The sequence below is a fragment of the Apodemus sylvaticus genome, chromosome 16 (assembly GCF_947179515.1).
Source record: "Apodemus sylvaticus chromosome 16, mApoSyl1.1, whole genome shotgun sequence".
Lineage (NCBI taxonomy): Eukaryota > Metazoa > Chordata > Mammalia > Rodentia > Muridae > Apodemus > Apodemus sylvaticus.
The window spans coordinates 28,282,823-28,289,029 of NC_067487.1; the positions used below are offsets into that span (position 1 = coordinate 28,282,823).

The 6,207-nt window shown below is 32.7% G+C and overlaps 1 pseudogene; it reads right to left on the bottom strand.

The window, feature by feature from the left end:
• Positions 1-4,368: 4,368 nt before the first annotated feature.
• Positions 4,369-5,971, bottom strand: LOC127667108 (killer cell lectin-like receptor 7; annotated as a pseudogene).
• Between the last annotated feature and the right edge of the window lie 236 nt (positions 5,972-6,207).

The window sequence follows — 6,207 nt, forward strand, 5'->3', positions numbered from 1 at the left end:
TCAACATAGAAGTCTCAAGTGTTGACCTCAGCTCCTAACTAGCAAGACTCTTAGATTTGAGGTTGGGGCAAGCTTGTGGTGTCCTAAGAAGATTGATTCCATACTGATTTTAGTCTGTTATTTATTGGATTTTAGGCCCTACATGTATGTAGAAAATAAATGGATAGTTACAGATATAACAATAAGCCATGATAAATTGGAATTTGGCTGTGGGTCTGCAGCAGTCCATTTTCTCAATAATCATTGAAAAATACTTAATCTACCTTGCAGAAGTTTTCAATTGGTGTACATCTTACAGGTGTAAGATTTATTGTTTGTTTGCTTAATTTTTGGAACTTTCATTCACATTTTAATAAGCTTCCAGATAAATTTTCAGGTATGAAACATTCAAATTGAGAACAAAAGTTCCTTATTCATTACTACTCAAAATTTTTGATTATTAATCTATTAATAGATTCATGATGTATATATTGCAAAGTAAACAAATGTGTAAAACTTTCGAGAAGTAAATTCTTTTTGAGCAACCACCTATTAGGATATAAAAATAACAGAAATTTGAACATGTTTTAGTCATGGAATTTCCAGAATTTTCTAGACCTGGCCCCAATAAAAGTCATGCACTAAGAAATTGATTAAATTTTAGTATGACTTTTAGCAGCAAAGGTCATTTTGCAGGTTTATATATTAGGGGCTGAGGAATATTTATGAATCTCTACTTACTTGGAGATTCATATTTTCTTCTTAGCAAAACCTGGAGATGGAAATCAGGTGTGTTAAAACATCTTTTAATAGTTCCATCAGAAAATTTTCATACACACCATTTACTCTTTGAGATATAAGCCCAATATCTTCAAACTCATGTTAGAAGATATATGACCAGTCATTTTGAAATGCATACACTCACAGAGAAATTCTATCACTTCATCCCCCGAGTGAGCAAGAACTCAATTACATTGTCTGCAATTTGACTACTGTTCAAGGACTTCATGGGGTAAAAAGAAAGATGTTCACTTGGCCATCAAATAAAGCACCATTTGCGAAGCTTAGGAATCCATCTCAGGGCCCGTCTCTCTGGCTCTTGTCCTCTTCTCATCTTGTCCTCATGAGCACACTTCACTGTATCCAAAGCTCCCACTTGTAGATTAGTAAAGTTGAGATTTGTTCCTTATTTGATTTATCTTCTATTGCAATAGATGAGTCTACATAAAATTCATCCCAATGCCTTTAACTATGCGTCATGTAATTTTCCTTTAGTAAATATGGGCAGAACATATTTCCTTATTCACAGTTTCCTCTAAAATATGTTAATGTTACTTACTGATTTCCTCAGATGTGGTTATAAAACTATATTTTGACATTCCTTTAGGATCAACTCACTCGTCCTCATTATTCAATGCCTATAAATATATAACTTACTCAATATTGCAGTTGGAAACATAGGCAAGCTAGTCTGTATTATTCATTTTTATTAGGATCTCAGAATTTCACAATAGGCAAATTTGTAATTGTTATTGATCATTTATACACCTTATAATAAAAGAGGAACTTGTGGTTTTCATATTTTATTTTATTTTGTGTCTTCAATAGAACAACAAGCCCTGCCCAAGAAAAAAGAATGGTACTATTATATGATTCAACACATTGAACATGACTCCATTGCAAATATATGGATCAGACACAATACAATATGCATCATTACATTGATGAAAAGAGTATAGCTTGTTCACATGGAGGGACCGATGGCTCTAGCCACATATGTAGCATAGATATCACCTTGTCAGACATCAGTGAGAGGAGAGGAGAGATTCTTGGTCCTGTGAAGGCTCAATGCCCCAGTGTATGCTAATGTCAGGACAGGTAAGGGGAAATGGATGGGTTAGGGACCAGAGGGAGGGGAAAGTGGGTTTTCAGATGGGAAACAAGGAAATGGTATAACATTTGAAATGTAAATAAATAAAATATCTAATAAAAATTAAAACCAAGCCAACATAGGCAAGAACTATATCTTCAAAATCTGTCTCCTATATATTATTATTGTATATGGAGTTTATAGGAGTGCCTATTTTTTAAGATTAATTTTCTTAGATGTAATAGCTGTTTTTAATAAAATATATTAGGATAAAAACAGCACGTTGAGAGATAGTTGAATGAGAAGGTCAGGTATTTGTGAAAAAAGATGGCAAAAATTCAGAAAAGGAAAGTATAATACAACAGAATTTATAAATGCATGTGATGACTTTTTATAAGGGTCAGATGTGGGGATAGGTAAGGGAAAGATATAAGCTATGTTGGGCTTAATTAGTACAAAGTTACTAAACTGTTAAATAATCATGTAAATTATTAGCAATTTAACATATGTTAAAAAATGAATACTACAATTATTCTATTTCTTAAATTATAATACTAGATGTATAGGGCTGTATTGTATAGTCTCTGTTTTCATGTTTATTAGGCACCTGAATATAAAGATGAAAATTATGTTCTGTCTTGTATTAATATCAAATACTGTTTGCAGCATATTTAACAGCATGTTTTTAGAGTTATATATTAAGTACTTAGCTGTGGATAATATGTTGGGAAAGTATGTACAAGAACTGTCTACATGCCTGTTTATTCATGAACTATTTGAAATCCTTTATTAGATTATTGATAGATAATTTGAAATTGTGATTTTTTCTCCAGTTGTGGTATTAGAATATTCTAATTTTTAAAATGTTACAAAGTAGTTAAACACTAAATAAAGATGCTATAGCTATTTAAGTGATTCAAATAAACCATGAATTTATTTAGAATTTTCTTCCTGCTAGTATTTTTATTTGCATATGTACAAAGCAGGTTAAGGTATCAGTTTTATTTTTAATCATACTATTATAATTAATAATAAATGATGTAGAAATTATGTTCTTCTATACATTTTCAGTTTGAATCAAATTCATTATCATGTAAGCATTTATGACTTTCATGTTATTGTCAAAAAATATACCGGTCAAAAAAATTGTTGGTACAGTTTAAAAAAAAAGAAAATGAATAATAGGGTTTAAAATATATTACATGAGTTTTCAGAACAGAAAATTTATGTTTTCATTTAAGTTCATGTTGTTGGTGTCTATGGGAATGTGAGCTACCTGTGTACAGGTGCCCATGGACACAGAAAAATGTACAGAGTCACATGCACCTAGAGTTACAGTTGGTTCTCAGCCATGTGACAAGGTGTTGCAAATTAAACTCATGTTCATAAATATTGCAGCAAGAATTCTGAATTGCTGGACCACCATTCTAGCTCACATGCTTTTCTTCTTCAGAGTCTTCTCTCTATAAAATATAAGAGAATAAGAATCAAAATATGAAAATAATATTTTTATTTGTCTTATATTCTAAGTGACACCATTAAAGAAATCATAATTCTTTCATACAAATGTATAGAATTGTTCTTCCAAGTATTGTAAGGCCTCTTTTCCCCATCATGATCTTTCTCTTGTATAAGTAACACAGGAAAAAAGTGCTAAAATATATATTAAAACAACTCAGAATTATCTTTATTTGGAAAGGAGAAAACAGTGGTTGATAATGAAAGATATTTTCAATGTCTAAAGCATCATAGAATGTCACAGATATCAATTAACAAATTTCAGTCTTTTCTTCATAAGAGAAATGTTCATTTTATTCCCCAAAATCTGGAAATAATCTGTTGCTCAATATGTAAAGATTGTTTTAATATACATAACCATTGACAAAGTTTCAGTTTAAGCTAATTTCAATGACAGAAAAGTGTTAGGATAATGCATTTGACTCAGCCTCATCTAAGTGATTCAGAGAAATTTAAGCTTCATACTGATTGATTGTGAGCCTGTTAGAAAGAAAGTTAGTGAGTGAAGAAGCATTTTAGTACGATTAGATAGTTCAAAGTTCTCAAAAGTGAAGGCGAATAGGTTAAACTTTATATGAAGCAGATAAAATGTTATATTATAACATTTAGAACAAAACTAAACAACACTGCTGTTTGCAGGATCAAGAACACAATTATCCAATGAAATGTTGAGAATCTAGGATAAATGTACACTTCCATAAGTGTCCTCTCTACCAAAGCCCACAACTTTAAAGAATATAAGTATCATTAAATGAATCTAGAATACCTCTCTGTGGCTTTATCTTGTTACTTTTTGTCTATTAGGGCTCATTCTTTAGTTCTATAAGAGTTTAAAATAGTAGAAAGAACAGTGTTTGAGGCTTTGAGCAAAATGTGTCCATGAACAAGAGATGTGTCCTGTCTCCAACACTGTCTGTATAGTCGGTACTGTCACACCAGACTCTAGAGAACATTCCCAAACTCTTCCAGTTCATCTCTGTTTCCACAATTGACTAAGTCCTTTAAATCTTGTTGTAGAGCCAATCAGGGAACTTCTCCATTCTGCGATAGGAACTTTTACATGTACTATCTTCTAGTCTTGTTTTAGACAGCAACACACCCGCTCCAGACTTTACACTGTATTTTATTATGTTCAAGACAAGTTTAGATGAGCTATTGTCAATCCATTTCTTTATTATCATATGGCAATTCAAACCAGTAGTTGTCTGCAGAAACCGGGAGCTGAAGGAAGTTCAGTTCATCCTTATTATTCACCTTCAAAACGGTTAAGTTGTAATTCTGGCAGGTCTCTTTACATTCATGTTTTTCTGTACATGATGAAATAATAACATTTTACTCCATAGCAGAACCAGTGTGTTTCAACACTTCAGCCTGTGTGTTATGAGGATTCTTAAACAGTGTTAGTTTCACTGTACTATCTTTTCTGTTCTCTGCTGAGGGATTCCAGACGATCATTGCCTGCTCAACATTCTACAGACTTATTTCTTAGCGTTTCTTCCATTAAGTCGATGTCATTTTGCATAGTGTCTGGAGGTTGTATAGATCTTCTTGGCTTTCATGTTTCTCTTGACTGTACTGAAAAATGTTTGTCACCAAAATTGAAACAGTTATGAGCAGAAGGGAGCAGAGGATTTCAAGAGCTATCACAATGAGCTACCAGGAGACTAGACTCTCTTAACAAAAACAATTCATGAAAATAATCACCATAAAATGAGCACATCTAATTACAATTTTGTGTAGCACAGAAACAAATGAAATTTTGCATGAGTCAATGAAAAAAATATAGAGAGCAAAATCAAACTCACAGGGAAAAGGAGAGAGTTGACGTATAGGCCTTATCATGGGTGGGGATGAATACTGATGGGGTCCAGAGCAGCTGTTGTTTGTTACCAGTTCTCAAGGGCATCCAACCCTTTTCCCTTCCTCTCCATCCTCAGTGATCTTCCTTGGTGGACTATATGCTCCAGTTTGGTATTGTGTACTTGAACGGTATATATGCCTCCAGGGTCTTCTGTAGAATGCTCTATTGTTCCTACAGAACTGGATAAGGGTATCACATATGGCCAAGGCTTAACTAAGTTCAATATTTTGTGAAACTTCATATACACAGGAATTCTACAGAGCGTTTATTTTATGTAAAAATCTACAATTTTCAGACCTAACCTATTAATTTTTCCAACAAAAGTGCCTGGCATTCTTTTCCTTTGTCTTGTACAGACAGTGAAGAACAGAAAGTTTCTGAATTAAATTTAATAACTGTACTATTTACTAATATAGATTGTGTTACTTATTCAAAATCATACTCTGTTACTTTAAGTAAGTGACATAGGAAAATTTCATGTGTGTGCGTGTGTGTTCCAAATGTTGCCTTTAAATCAGTAGGACATTTAAAATATTGCCCTCACTAAAGTGTAAGTTCCATTTCAGTTTTGTAAAGACATTAAGCAGTTTTCATGAGAAATTTGTATAAGGATATGGGAAGCAGTTGATGTTAACCATAGGCTAGAAGTTCACCTTATCCCTGGGAGTCATTCTCTCCAGCACAAAGAAATATGCATGAGAGCTGATTCCCCATCTATGTGTATCAAAGAGAGGAACCCACATTATGTTCCCACATTACCACTGATAATTGATAGTAAGTACCTTCCGTAGCTTGATAATTATTATTCCCCTTAGAGCTATGAATGTGTTTTCTTAGAGTTGTAATTTAATTTTAGATGCCCCAAAACATCAGTATATGAAGACAGTTATTTCCTTTAAAGAAAATACAATAGGACAGAACTAGAAAAGAATGAAGTTGAAAATCAATAAACTAATCAAATCATTGTTCTCAAATAGAG